At 39.9% G+C, this 14,797-nt stretch overlaps 2 pseudogenes across 1 annotated transcript; one reads left to right on the forward strand and one right to left on the reverse strand.

Annotated features, from left to right (window-relative positions):
* Positions 1–2,214: 2,214 nt before the first annotated feature.
* On the forward strand, positions 2,215–3,080 carry LOC117068355 (annotated as a pseudogene). Its single transcript, XR_004431085.1, has one exon. The product of XR_004431085.1 is annotated as a complex I assembly factor TMEM126B, mitochondrial-like (transcript).
* An 8,396-nt stretch (positions 3,081–11,476) lies between these two features.
* Positions 11,477–12,166, reverse strand: LOC117069079 (annotated as a pseudogene).
* Positions 12,167–14,797: the final 2,631 nt, after the last annotated feature.

Raw genomic sequence — 14,797 nt, forward strand, 5'->3', positions numbered from 1 at the left:
TAATTATCACTGAAGGTCACCGAAGTGTGAAAATCCCTGGTAATGTCTTGACAGCTGTGTGGAAATAAAGACAACTCAAATGGGAACAATCAGGGCCTACTTAGAAAGTGCTTGCTAACGCAAGAGAGTCAGCCACTTTTGACAAAGTGGGAAAGCTTTGTAGTGAACAAAAGGGAAGGTGTCAGATGTGCTGTTGACTGCAGGCTGCAGGCTATTGACATGGGACACTGGAAGTGTCTAATAAGCATTGAGGCATCTCATATGACTGGTTATGGGAGTACATTTGGCTTTCTCTGCTTGGTTCTGAGTTCGAAGCTAGGGCACAAATTAGAGAAGCTGCATCACTGCCATGTCCTGACTGGTGTGGGTTGGTTGCTACAGCAGTTTCTGGTTTGCCTTTCTGAGCTGGTTGCTGCAGAGGGTGTGGGTCAGACCCTGCTCAGATTCCCACTGACAAATGCAGGCTTGGGAGTGAATGGAGAGGAAGCCATTTAATCGTGGGGCCAATGAGTCTCTGCCTTAATCATGGGATTTGACATTCACTGTTCTATACACTGATTGACTGATTTCTTTCTTTATTGAAGTCAGATTTATATAATATAAAACTAACCATTGTAAAGAGAACGACTCAGTGGCAGTTGGTAGATTCACAGTGTTTCTCAACTATCACTTCCATCTAGTTCCAAACAATTCCATGTCAAAATACAGCTCTGTACCTACCTGTTAAGCAGCTCCTTCTTATTTCTCCCTCCTCCTAGCCCCGGACAACTACCAGTGTTCTTTTCATCCATATGGATTTACTTACTCTGAATGTTTTAAATGGAATCATACAATATGTGACCTTTTGTGTCTGTCTCTTTTCCCTAAGCATAATGTGTTCAAGGTTCATCCACATTGTAACAGATGTTATGATTACTTTCTTGTAATTTTCTTTCTCTTTCTCTTTCCTTTTTTTTTTTTGACACAGGATCTCACTGTGTTACTCAAGCTGGAGTGCAGTGGTGCAATCTCGGCTCACTGCAGCCTTGACCTCCCAGGCTCAAGAAATCTTCCCACCTCAACCTCCTGAGTAGCTGGGACTACAGGTACATACCACTACACTTGACTAATTTTTTTTTTTTTTTTAAGTAGCTGGGACTACAGGTACATACCACTACACTTGACTAATTTTTTTTTTTTTTTGTAGAGACAGGGTTTCACGATGTTGCCTAGGCTGGTGTCAAACTCCTGAGCTCAAGTGATCCTCCTACCTTGAACTCCCAAAGTGCTGGGATTACAAGCATAATAAGCCACTGTGCCTGGCCACTCTCTTGTAATTTCCTTTCAACCTTATAAGTATATTTTTCTCATGGGAGTATGGGAAGAACAGTATGGTGATCTGGGCACTCTTTTTGTTTGGAAACATCTGGAATTATCCAAAAACATGAAAGGTAAGGCACTGGTACCAAGCTTTCTAGGTACAGACTGGAAACTAGTCAAAGCGTTAAGGCTTATGGGACTCAATGACCTTACTATTAATGCTTTTGCTTTTGGAGTCATTCCCAATCCTGCGTACATTTGTTAGTGACAAGTCTGGTGGGTTGCCCAGGATATGTCTATTTTGAGAGATTCTGCAGTGGGCCTGGGACAGAGAGGGAAGCACTGAGCCTTGGGAGGGTGAACCAGAGGTGCATTCTGCTCTCCTGTCCTTTCAGGGAACTTTCCAGTTCTATCTGTTGCATGCCTCCCATTTAGAATCTAATGTTCCAGAATTAATATTTATTTAAGTACTTACCATTTGAGTTCTCGTGTAGTATGGCAGTTTTAGGTCTCCTGTAAAGCATTCAAAAATTTAAAGACCACTAAATAAAACTTTAAAACTTCTGTGTATCACTGGATATGGTGGCTCATGCCTGTAATCACTTGAGGTAGATCACCTGAGGTCAGGAGTTCAAGACCAGCCTGGCCAACATGGTGAAACCCTGTCTCTACTAAAAATACAAAAAATTAGCTGGACGTGGTGGCACATGCCTGTAATCCCAGCTACTCAGAAGGCTGAGGCAGGAGAAATGCTTGAACCTGGGAGGCGGAGGTTGCAGTGAGCCGAGATTGCACCACTGTACTCCAGTCTGGGCAACAGAGTGAGGTTGTCTCAAAAAATAATAAATAAATAAATAAAACCACTGTGTATCAAAGAATATAATTTATAAAGTGAAAAGGCAACATACAGTGTAGGAGAAAATATTTACAAATCAAATATCTGATAAGGGGTTTATGTGCAGAATGTATAAATAATTACAACTCTCGTGAACCACCAAAATGGTGGTGTTCGGGTGTGAGGCTGGGGCTAAGCTGAGGGATTCAGGTGTGGTGCGGGTGGGAACTGAGGAAGCGCCCAAGGATGTCAAGATGACAGCATCTAGGCATAGTCAACCCAGTCCTTCTCTAGAAGACGCAAAACTCAGAAGACCAGTGATCATAGAAATCATAGAAAAAATTTTGACTACCTTAGAAAAGAAATGACACCAAATATATATCAAACGGCATCATTTGGAACAACAACTGGTTTCTCTGGAATATTCTCAAACTTCCTGTTCAGACGCTGCTTCAAGATAATATAAGCAAGGAAAATTGTGTTTTCAGAAGCTTACCGATTGGCATAGTTTGTGGTGTTTTCTACCCCAGTTCTTTGGCGTTTACTAAAAATGGACGTCTGGCAACCAAGTATCATACCGTTCCACTGCCACCAAAAGGAAGGGTTTTACTCCATTGGATGATGCTTTGTCAAACACAAATGAAATTAATGGCGATTCCTCTAGTCTTTCAGATTATGTTTGAAATATTAAATGGTCTACACCATTATGCAGTATTTGAACGGACACTTGAGAAAACTATACATGAAGAGTAACCAAAAAAATGAATGGTTGCTAACTTAGCAGAATGAAGTTTTTATAAAGAGGACTCAGGCATTGCTGAAAGAGTTAAAAGTAACTGTGAACAGATAATTTGTTTCTGTGCCTTTTGCCTGGTATATAGCAAATACTCAAAAAATATTCAATAATTCAATCAATAAATATAAGTTTCATCTTACATATAAGATATAGGTTTTATCTCCTGATAGTGTGTCCATTTTGCTTGGTACATAACAGATAATAAATACTCAGTATCAATAAATGTAATAATAATTAAAAAAAGAATTACAACTCAACAACACTCAACAACAAATAACATTAAAAATAGCAAAGGACTTGAATAGACATTTCATCAAAGATGATATACAAATGGCCCAGAAGCATATGTAAAGATGCTCACCATCACTGATCATTAAAGACATGCAAGCCAAAATTCTGTTGGGATACCACCTCATACCTATTAGGATGGCTACTATAAGAAAAACAGAAAATAACAAGTGTTGGTGAGGATGTGAACATATTACAACCCCGTGCACCTTTTTGGAGATTGTAAATGGTGCCACTGCTTTGGAAAGCAACATGGAAATTCCTCAAATAATTAAAACTGCCATATGATCCAACAATCCCACTTCTGGGTGTATACCCAAAATAATTGAAAGCGGGGTATCGAAGGGATGTTTACACACCCATGTTATAGCAGCACTCTTCAGAACAGCTAAGAGATAGAAGCAACCCAAATGTCTATCAACAGATGAATGGATAAGCAAAATGTGACACACTTTTCCCTCAGTATCTGTAGGGTATTAATTCCAGGATACTCTGCAGATACCAAAATCCACAAATGCTCCAGTCCCTTATATAGTGTGGCATAGTATTTGCATATAATCTAGGCACATTTTCCCATATACTGTAACAGCGGTCCCTAACTGTTTGGCACCAGGGACCGGTTTTTTGGAAGACAGTTTTTCCACAGACAGGGTCAGGGGGATGGTTTTCGGATTAAACTGTTCCACCTTAGATCATCAGGAATTAGTCTGATTCTCATAAGGAGTGTGCAGCCTAGATCCCTTGCATGGGCAGTTCAGAATAGGGTTCATGTTCCTATGAGAATCTAATGCCACTGCTGATGTGACTGGAGGTGAGGCTCAGGCGGTAATACTTGCTGGCTTCTTTGTTCATCTCCTGCTCTGTGGCCTGGTTCCAACAGGTTAAGAACTGGTACCCATCCACAGCCTGGGGCTTGAAACCACTGCTTTGAATCCTAGGTTACTTATAATACCTAGATTCCTAGGTTACTTATAATACCTAGTACAGTGCCTACATGTAACTTTATTGGTGTGGATTTGACTTAGTATTTGACTCAGGGAAAATTCAAGTTTTGCTTTTTGGAACTTTGTGAAATTTAACGTATTTTTGAATATTTTAAATCTGAGTTTGGTTAAATCCACAGACACAGAACCCATGGATATGGAAGGCCCATAATATATACACAATGGAATATTATACAGACTTAAAAAGGAAGGTAATCCTGTCTCATGCTCCAACATGGATGAACCTTGAGTACTAAGTGAAAGAAGCCAGGTACAAAATGACTGTGTGATTTCACTTACATGAGTAATCTAAAGTAGAAAACTTCATAGAAACAGAAAATAGAATGGTATTTACTAGGGTGTGGAGGGAAGAGGAAAAATGGAGAGTTGTTTAATGGCTATAGAGATTCCATTTTGCATGATGCAAAAGTTCTGGGGATCTGTTCCACAACATTGTGAATATATTTAATGATACTAAAATATATGCTTAAAAATGACCAAGTTGGTAAATTTTGTTGTGTGTTTTAATATAATTTTTTTTGAAACAGGGTCTCTGTTGCCCAGGCTGGAGGACAGTGGCACCATCTTGGCTGACTGCAGGCTCAGCCTCTTGGGCTCAGGAGACCCTCCCACTTCAGCCTCCCAAGTAGCTGGGACTACAGGCATGCAACCACCACACCCAGCTAATTTTTATATTTTTTTACAGAGATGAGGTTTTGCTATGTTACCCAGGCTGGTCTTGAATTCCTAGGCTCAAACAATCCTCCTGCCTCAGCTGGGATTACAGGCATGAGCTACTGCATCCAGCCTGCAATTTTAAAAAAATCGAAATAAATGTAAAGGCTACGTCTTAGATATTTTTTTAAATCAATTAAAAATAGTAAAATTTTCTCTTATAGCACAGTGGTCATGCCTGTAATCCTAACACTTTTGGAGGCTGAAGTGGGAGGATCGCCTGGGCCCAGGAGTTTGAGACCAGCCTGGGCAACATAGGGAGACCCTCATCTCTACAAAAAATGCAAAAATTAGCCAGGCATGGTGGCATGTGCCTGTAGTCCCAGCTACTTGGGAGGCTGAGGAGGGAGGATCACCTGAGTTTAGGAGGTCAAGGCTGCAGTGAGCCATGATTGCACCACTGTACTCCAGCCTGGGTGACAGAGCAAGTCCCTGTCTCAAAAAAATAAAATAGCTTAAAAAGTGTAAGCCAAATTGTGAGTGAATGAGAGAGAGAGAAGTGGGGGTGGGGTGGGAGGTGTGTGTGTGTGTCTAGATAAATATTTGATCAGTTTGTGGAGGCAAATGAATTCATCATCAGGGCAGATTTATTGGAGAAAGTTTTGCCATGGTGAGGGTATTTCCTTGGGATAGGAATGAAGTAGGGAAATACTAATTTGTGACTCTGGTTATTTAAATTATTCAGTAACAATCTGTTTAGATGTCTTTGCATAGATAATGCAAATTAGATTGGGAATTGCCAGAATTTGGTGCCTGAACTATATAATTTTTAAATTTTTTAGATGAGAACATAATTTCTATTTCCAGCTCTATTCAGACACTGAAGACTTAGGTTGACCAATTCAAGGTCACCTCTTTTTTTTTTTTTTTGAGATGGAGTCTCACTCTGTCACCCTGCTCTGTCCCCCTGGCTGGAGTGCAGAGTGCAGTGGCGCAATCTCGGCTCACTGCAAGCTCCACCTCCCGGGTTCACGCCATTCTCCTGGCTCAGCCTCCCAAGTAGCTGGGACTACAGGCGCCCGCCACTACACCTGGATAATTTTTTGTATTTTTAGTAGAGACGGGGTTTCACCATGTTAGCCAGGATGGTCTCGATCTCCTGACCTTGTGATCCACCCACCTCGGCGTCCCAAAGTGCTGGGATTACAGGCGTGAGCCACTGCACCTGGCCACCTCTTTTTTTTATATTTGTATTTTGCAACTTTGTTGAATTTATTTATTAGTTCTAACAGTTTTTTGTGTGTGGAATCTTCTACATATAACATCATAATTACAAACAGAGATGATTTTTCTTCCTTTCAAAATTGGATACCTTTTCTTTTTCTTGCCTAATTGCTCTGGCTAGAAATTCCATTACTATGTTGAATAGAAGTGATAAAAGTGAACATTTCTGCCTTGTTCCTGCTCTTAGAGGAAAAACTTTTGTCTTTCACCATTAAGAATGATGTTAGCTGTGGGTTTTTATATATGGCCTTTATTATGTTTCCTTTACAGAAACTACCTTCCCATGACATAGTTTCCTTTTATTCCTAGTTTGTTGAATTTTTTTTAATCATAAAGAGGTGTTGAATTTTGTCAAATAATTTTCTTGCATCAATGGAAATGTTTATGTGGTTTTCTCCCTTCAATTTGTTAATGTAGTATATTGCATTGATTGATTTTTGTATATTCAATTATCCTTGCATTCCAGGAATAAGTCCCACTTGGTCATGGAGTATAATCCTTTAAAATTAAATTAATTAACTTATTTATTTGAGACAGGGTCTCGCTTTGTCACCCATGCTGGAGTGCAGTGCCACCATCTTGGCTCACTGCAACCTCCACCTTCCAGGTTCAAGCGATTCTCATACCTCAGCCTCCCAAGTAGCTAGAACTATAGGCGTGCACCACCATGCCCAGCTAATTTTTGTATTTTTAGTAGAGATAGGGTTTCGTCATGTTGACCAGGCTGGTCTTGAACTCCTGAGCTCAAGTGATTCGCCTGCATTGGCGTCCCAAAGTGCTGGGATTACAGGCGTGAGCGACTGCGCCTGGCCTAATCCTTTTTTAAAAATAACATTTTATTGAGGTATAATTCACATACTTTGAAATTTAACCATGGAAAGTATTCAGTTTGATGAGTTTCAGTTCATACAGTTGTGCAGTGATCATCATAATTTAGTTTAGAGCACTTCCTTTACTCCCAAAAGTTCACTTTGTAGTCATTCTTCATCTGACCTTCCCACCCCTAGGCAACAACTAATATACTTTCTATTTTTAAGATTTGCCTTTCTGGAAAATTAATAAGTAAACTCATACAATTTGAGGTATTTTATGTCTGGTTTCTTTGTTTAGCATAATAGTTTCCTTTAAAAGTTTTATTGATACATAATAACGATACATATTTATGCAGTACATGTGATATTTGAATGTATACATACAATATGAAATTATTAAATCAGAGTACTTAGTCTATCCATCACCTCAAACGTTTACTGTTTTTGTGTTGGGAACATTTCAAATCTTCTTTTTTAGCTATTATGACATATACAATATATTGGTGTTAACTATAGCCAACCTACTGTGCTATCAAACACTAGAACATATTTCTTCCATCTAACTCTATGTTCCTATGCATTAACCAATGACTTTTCATTCCCCTAGGCCTGCCCTGTTCCCAACCTCTGGTAACCATCATTTTACTTTCTACCTCCATGAGATCAACTTTCTTGTCTCCCGCATATGAGTAAGAATATGTGATGCTTGTGTTTCTGTCCCTGGCTTATTTCACTTAACATAATGACCTCCAGTTCCATCCATTTTGGTGTAGAATAACAGGATTTAATTATGTTTTTATGGCTGAATAATATTCCACTGTGTATATATAGGATATTTTATTCATTCATCCACTGATGGATACTTAGGTTGATTCCATGTTTTGGCTATTGTGAACAGTGCTACTACAATAAACATTAGGGTGCATGTATTCCTTTGGTATACTGATTTCTTTTTTTTTTTCTTGAGAAGGAGTCTTGCTCTGTCACTCAGGCTAGAGTGCAGTGGCATGATCTTGGCTCACTGCAACCTCTGCCTCCCAGGTTCAAATGATTTTCCTGCCTCAGCCTCCCAAGTAGCTGGGATTACAGGTGTGCGTCACCACATCTGGCTAATTTTTGTATTTTTAGTAGAGACATGGTTTCACCATGTTGGCCAGGCTGGTCTCGAACTCTTGACCTCAATTGTTCCACTAGCCTCAGCCTCCCAAAGTGCTGGGATTATAGGCATGAGCCACCACACCCCACCTGATTTCTTTTCCTTTGCATAAATACCAAGTTGTAGGATTGCTTCATTGTATGGCAGTTCGATTTGTAGTTTTAAAAAGAACCTCCGTATCATTTTCCATAATGGCTGTACTAATTTACATTCCCAGCAGCAGTGTATAAGAATTGCCTTTTCTCCACATCTTGCCATTTTTTTTTTGTCATTTTATTGAATTTGTTTATTCTTTTTGGTGAAGTCTTTAGAATGTTCTATATTTAAGATCATCTTGTCTGTAAAGAGGGATAATTTGCCTGTTTTCCAATTTCGATGCCTATTTCTTTATCTTGCCTGATTCTAAGACTTCCACTACTATGTTAATAAGAGAGGTGAAAGTAGGCATTTGATTCATGTTTCAGTTCTTAGAGGAAAGACTTTCAGCTTTCCCCTATTCATTATGATGTTAGCTGTGGGTTTGTAATATGTGGCCTATATTATGTTGAGGTATATTTTTTCTATGCCTAATTTGTTGACAGTTTTTATCAGGACGGGATGTTAACTTATATCAAATGCTTTTCCTGCATCTATTGAGGGGATCATAGTTTTTGTTTTTCAGTCTGTTGATGTGATATATCACATTTATTGATTTGCATATGTTCAACCTCTTTTGCATCCCCGAGGTAGAGCCCATTGATCATGGTATCTTTTTGATGTGTTGCTAGGTTCAGTTTGCTAGTACTCCTGAAGATTTTTACTGTATGTTCATAAGGGACTTTTTGGCTGTTGTTTCCTTGGTATCAGAGTAATGCTGGTCTCATAGATTAAGTTTGAAATAATTCCTGCCTCTTCATGTTTTTGGAATAATTTGAGAATTAATGTTAGTTGTTCTTTTGAAGTTGAATGTAGCAGCAATGCCATCTGGTCCTAGATTTTTCACTCTTGGAGGCTTTTTATTATGGATTCAATCTCGTTACTTATTATTAGTCTGTTCAGGTTTTGTATTCCTTTTTTTTTTCAAGATTGAAAAATTGCTATTTATTTAAAAAAACTTCTGAATTAAATAGGGAAATGGCAATAACTGGTATATACATGAATTCAAAATATTTTCACTGAGCACTAAATAGAATAGTTTCCAATCTTTTCACTAAAAACCCCTTTTAAAGAATGCCTAAAACTGGCCAGGCGCGATGGCTCAGGTCTGTAATCCCAACACTTTGGAAGGCTGAGATGGGCAGATCACGAGGTCAGGAGTTTGAGACCAGCCTGGCCAACACAGTGAAACCCCATCTCTACTAAAAAATACAAAAAAAAAAAAAAAAATTAGCTGGGCATGGTGGCAGGCACCTGTAATCCCAGATACTCAGGAGGTTGAGGCAGAGTTGCTTGAACCTGGGAGGCTGAGATTGCAAAAAAAAAGAAAGGCCGAGTGCGGTGGCTCATGCCTGTAATCCCAGCACTTTGGGAGGCCAAGTCGGGTGGATCACAAGGTCAGGATTTCAAGATCAGCCTGGCCAAGATGGTGAAACCCCCGTCTCTACTAAAAATACAAAAAATTAGCCGGGCGTGGTGGCATGTGCCTGTAATCCCAGCTACTCTGGAGGCTGAGGCAGAGAATTGCTTAAACCTGGAGGGGCGGAGGTTGCAATGAGCTGAGATCGCGCCACTGCACTCCAGCCTGGGCAACAGAGTAAGACTCTGTCTCAAAAAAAAAAAAAAAAAAGAATGCCTAAAACTTAGTTTATTTAGGTCTTTAATCAAGAAATCTAAAGCTGCTAATCAGAGTTTTGAATCACCATTAGATGACTAGGCTAACAACCTTGAGGTAATATAATGTGGGTTTTAAAAGTTTTGTTTAAACTATACATTCTAAAAGAGGGGATTCATTGGTCTCAGGCAATTAATCACAGGTTCAATGCCAGACACTGTATATACACAGACAAAACAGAGTAATAGGTATCATTTATAAGGATAAATAACATATGGTCCTGGTATATTCAAGGGGAATAATGTCTAATACTTATGGGTGTACAATTAGTGATGGGCAGGGAGACAGATACAAGTGACTAACCCACAAGGGAGAACCTAACAAGGACAATAGAAGAGATAAAAGTCCTGTGCCCTAGGGATGCAGCAGAAAAGGTGCTGGGAGGCTTTAGGGACTGGGTGGCATCTAGGTCAGATCAAGATATGAATGGATGTCAGTGTGTGTGGGAGGGACCTTCAAGGCTGGAGAAAACAAAGTGAGCCAAAACACTGAGCCACAGGAGTACTCCTTGCTCAGATGACAGTGAAGCATTTGTTCTGAGTAAAAAGATGTACTCTAATAAAAGACTGCATAAAACACGGGAAAACCTCACGCAATGAGAGCTGGAAACAATGCTTGTGAGTATTTCTTAACAGCAATTCAACAGAGTAGCTGATGTGGCCTGTGGAACGAACGAGAGAGCAAAATATCTTCCCAAAGGCAGAGGCGCCGCATGCTCTTGGTGGAGGTTAAGTAGCCAAGGATCGCACCCGCAAGCCCACCTCCATCCTGAGACCCCAGTCCCTTGGAATCAAATCCACAGCAAAAATCTTCCTTAATGGAAAATCTCTGTCTTCCCAAAATGTAAAATAAAAACAATATAAGCAAACAAAACTGAAAACAAAAAAAGATAATCAGAGCAAGCTTTAGCCTCTCATACTTCACCTATGCCCCAACTGCCATGTTACTGAGGACAGGGTCTGCCCCATTACTTAAATGGATTCCTTATTGCAGAACATGACAAAATTTAGCATATCACTGATCCTACTATGTCCCTCCCTATAAAAAGTAAACAAACACCACACAAAATATAACCTTACCCTGAATCAAAGTCAGCATCAACCTAAGGATCCTACTGTAATGTGACTACCCTAACCCAGGAAACCTTAATCCTATTCTGACCTATTCACACAAAAAATCCCCATTCTAAGAGCTTTGGAAGCATTACAAACATTGTTGCATTAGATTCCTCTTCTGAAGTATTCTGAAGTCTTGAAACACAGCAAATTTACATATTTTTCTATACTACCACTGAAGGGTAATTATCATAAAGGCCTACAACCAAAATCCTAATCCCCTGATTCTCAGGCTATTGCAATTTTTTTCCCCTCAGATCAAATAATAGGAAATACACACAAAAAAAGGAAAAGTCATACAAACATAAAAACACAGAATCTATAAGTGTCACCACACTAACAGTCTTAACTGTGCTAAAGAGAAAAAGAATTTAGTTTACTCAAGCTCTGGGCATTTTATGAAGTACTTAAGACATTAACAGCTTATAAAAATAGTGAAAAAAATTTAGGTGGGAGCATAAAACTAACTCCTGCATTCAAAATCCCAAGTTCACAAGAAGGGATTTGTGGCAAACTGTCTGCACAGGGCAGCCTCAGACACCAGCCCAATCTTGGGCTGATGGCCTTGACCTTTGTGCTCAGGTCAGCTTCTGGGGTGCAGGGATGTTGGCAGATGCCTGCTTGAGGTACACGGAGGAGCCCTGAGGGCTGCTGGCTGGTGTTCTGTGCTGCACATTTGATGCCCTTCAGCCTCTGTTGCCAGTGCCTCAGCTTTGTCAAATGCTTCTGGACAGTGTGTGTTTCTGTTGTAATTCATTCCTTAGTTCTGAGACATCCTCTTTGGTAACTTGCTCTGGTGTCTGGACAAATAATTGCAATCGGTTTCTGTAGGAAAACATTCTGCCTGTGTTGCAATATCCAGAAACTCCTAGATATCCTGATCAACACCAGTTTAAATGTTTTCCTGATCAATGCCATTGACATAGTCCTGACTCACCAGAGAAGCTAAGCAAGCCTTGAAAGATGACTCCAACTCATTCACCCAGTACTGTTAGAAGGTCTCAGAGTATCTGGTGCTGCCTGAAGAAGTGAAGCCTGACTCCGGAGCTCCAATGTGGGTGGTGGGATCCCTGGTAGCTGCTAAGAGAACATATCACCTAGTGGAGCCACCATGTCTAGAATGGCCTGTATTTCTTTATGATTCAATCTTGTTATATAAAATGCATCTAGGAATTTATTCGTTTCCTCTAGGCTTTCCACTTTGTTAGTGTGTAGTTGCTCATAAGAGTCTCTAATGATCCTTTGCATTTTTGTGGAATCAGTTGTAATGTTTTCTTTTTCATTTCTAATTTTATTTATTTGAGCTTCCTCTTTGTATTTTTGGTTAGTCTGGCTACTGGTTTATTGATTTTCTTTATCTTAAAAAAAAAATAACAACAAAAAACACACACACAACTTTCCCTGTGATTGTTTCCTTGTAGATTTTGTCTCTATTTTGTTTTATTCTGCTCTGATCTTTATTATATCTTCCTTTTATTAATTTGGGGTTTGGTTTTTCTTTCCTTGAGGTGTCTCATTAGGTTATTTGAAGTCTTTCTGCTTTTTGACTCTAGTTATTGTTACAAATTTCCCTCATGGCAATGCTTTTGTTGTATCCCATAGGTTTTGAGATGTGTGTTTCCAACATTTTTTACTTGAAGAAATGTTTTTATTTCCTTCTTAATTTCTTCATTGACCATCATTCAGGAATATGTTAATTTCCATGTATTTGTAGTTTCTAAAGTTCCTCTTGTTATTGATACGTAGTTTTTATTCCATTGTTGTCTGAGAAGATACTAGATGTGATTTAAATTTTTTTTTTTTTTTTGAGACGGAGTCTCGCTCTATCGCCCAGGCTGGAGTGCAGTGGCGGATCTTGGCTCACTGCAAGCTCCACCTCCTGGGTTCACGCCATTCTCCTGCCTCAGCCTCCTGAGTAGCTGGGACTGCAGGTGCCCGCCACCACACCCAGCTAATTTTTTGTATTTTTACTAGAGACGGGGTTTCACCATATTAGCCAGGACGGTCTTGAACTCCTGACCTTGTGATCCGCCTGCCTCAGCATCCCAAAGTTCTGGGGATTACAGGCCTCAATTTTTAAAAATTTGCTGAGGCCTGGCTTGGTGGCTCACGCCTGTAATCCTAGTGTTTTGGGAATCTGAAGCTCCTCAAGTGGGAGGATTGTTTGAGGCCCGGAGTTTGAGACAAGACTGGGCAACATAGTGAGACACTGTCTCTACAAAACGTTGAAAATTAACTAGGCATTGTGGTGTGCACCTGTAGTCCTTGTTACTTGGGAGGCTGAAGAGGGGATCATTTGAGCTCAAGAGTTCAAGGCTGCAGTGAGCTATGATAACAGCACTGCACTCCTGCCTGGATGACAGAGCGAGACCCTGTCTTAAAAAAAAAAAAATGTTGAGACTTGTTTTGTGGCCTAATGTATTAGGTTTACCCTGGAGAATGTTCCATGTGCTGATGAAAAGAATGTGTTCTATAGCTGTTGGATAAAAGATTCTGAAATATCTGTTAGGTCCATTTGGTCTTAAGTGCAGTTTAAATCCAATGTTTGTTGATTTTTCTGTTTAGATGATCCAGTGCTGACAGTGGAGTGAAGTTCTCAATAGTTATTGTCTTGGAATCTTTCTTTTTTATAGTGAGTATTTGCTTTATGTATCTGAGTGCTCTGTTGTTGGATACATATATATTTAGAGTTGTTATCTACTCTTACACTCCGATAGCATTTTTGCTATGAAGTGAATCTCCTGGGTTGGATGTTATATTACTTGGTATTTCATGTCTGTGGATCAGGCATGAATAATAGTGCTGGCTGAGCCTTTCAGGACTAGAAAGGCAAATCCATGTTTGGAATAAATCCAGGTATTTATTCCTGTGAGGTTGAATCACTGTTTTTTAGAGACTGGCAGGTGGCTGATGTAGTCAGTTTGTCCCCAGGTAAATAGTTTATTTTCTTGAGGAATACTGTCATATTAGGGACTCAACTTTCTGCTGATACATGCTGGGTAGTTCTTGGCAATTTTTTTTTTTTTTTTTTGAGACGGAGTCTCGCTCTGTCACCCAGGCTGGAGTGCAGTGGTGCGATCTCGGCTCACTGCAAGCTCCGCCTCCCAGGTTCACACCATTCTCCTGCCTCAGCCTCCCGAGTAGCTGGGACTACAGGCACCCGCCACCACACTCCGCTAATTTTTTGTATTTTTAGTAGAGACTGGGTTTCACTGTGTTAGCCAGGATGGTCTCAATCTCCTGACCTTGTGATCCACTTACCTCGGCCTCCCAAAGTGCTGGGATTACAGGTGTAATCCCAAATATAATTATGTATTTATACAATTATATTATATATATGTGTGTGTGTGTGTGTGTGTGCATATGTATTTGTCGACCTTTCCTGTTCATCATTATATTGTGCATTGCCCATTTAATCAGCACAATCAGTGAAATGACAGTTTCTACTTTGTTGTTCCTATTAGGATGTGTTTTTTTTTTTTTTTTAGAATGTTAGAAATGTTGCAGAAACTAATTCAACCTTTTTTTTTGTTTTTGTTTTTGTTTTAGACAAGGTCTCACTCTGTTGCCCAGACTTGAGTGCAGTGGTGTGGTCACAGTTTACTGCAGCCTCAACTTCCCAGCCTCAGGTGATCCTCCCATCTGAGCCTCCCAAGTAGCTTGGACTACAGGCATGTGCCACCACACCTGGCTAGTTTTTTGTAGAGATGGGATTTTGCCACTTTGGCCAGGCTGGTCTTGAAC

Source organism: Trachypithecus francoisi, unplaced genomic scaffold (genome assembly GCF_009764315.1).
Source record: "Trachypithecus francoisi isolate TF-2019V2 unplaced genomic scaffold, Tfra_2.0 Lachesis_group21, whole genome shotgun sequence".
Lineage (NCBI taxonomy): Eukaryota > Metazoa > Chordata > Mammalia > Primates > Cercopithecidae > Trachypithecus > Trachypithecus francoisi.